At 43.0% G+C, this 684-nt stretch overlaps 1 pseudogene across 1 annotated transcript in view; it reads left to right on the top strand.

Moving 5' to 3' along the window:
• Positions 1-438: 438 nt before the first annotated feature.
• Positions 439-684, top strand: part of LOC108295127 — a 10,437-nt pseudogene continuing 10,191 nt past the window's right edge. Inside the window, exon 1 of the transcript XR_001821290.2 lies at positions 439-642. The product of XR_001821290.2 is annotated as a ubiquitin-protein ligase E3A-like (transcript). The remainder of the gene's footprint in view (positions 643-684) is intronic.

The following is a 684-nucleotide window of genomic DNA, read 5'->3' as shown; positions in this document are numbered from 1 at the left end:
TACAAGCATGAGCCACTGCACCTGGCCACATTTTCTAGTTTTCTTGTGCTTCCTACTGAATTAAAATCTCTTTTAGTGGATGATGCAACCTTAGCTATTACCATTCATTATCATCTCAGATGGGATTAGCTGACAATGGCAAATTGATAATGAAAGTGCACATCCTGTAAACACAGGTGGAAGGACACACAGCATCCAGGAAAGAGAGACCGAGGGAGCCAATGTCACAATTTGGCCCAGGGCAGTGAATTGTCTAACTGGGGCCCTATGTATCCTATTAAAGCTTGGATGGTCAGCTCAGGTACTTTGGTTGCTGGCAACAGAAGCTACCTCAAGCTAATAAGGAGAGAAAACTAAAGAAATGTACTGGAAGATACGGGATAGCACACAGAACTGAAGAAAAAGATGAATAAGAGACTAGCGAACAATACAGTCAGGATGGCTAAAGGTGACCCCAAGAAACCAAAGGGCAAGATGTCTGCTTATGCCTTCTTTGTGCAGACGTGCAGAGAAGAACATAAGAAGAAAAACCCAGAGGTCCCTGTCAATTTTGCAGAATTTTCCAAGAAATGCTCTGAGAGGTGGAAGACAATGTCCGGGAAAGAGAAATCTAAATTTGATGAAATGGCAAAGGCGGATAAAGTGCGCTATGATCGGGAAATGAAGGATTATGGACCAGCTAAG

The sequence above is a fragment of the Cebus imitator genome, unplaced genomic scaffold (assembly GCF_001604975.1).
Source record: "Cebus imitator isolate Cc_AM_T3 unplaced genomic scaffold, Cebus_imitator-1.0 Scaffold621, whole genome shotgun sequence".
NCBI classification, from domain to species: domain Eukaryota; kingdom Metazoa; phylum Chordata; class Mammalia; order Primates; family Cebidae; genus Cebus; species Cebus imitator.
Note: the sequence above shows the minus strand (reverse complement) of the source record. Positions and strands in the feature narration are given on the sequence as shown.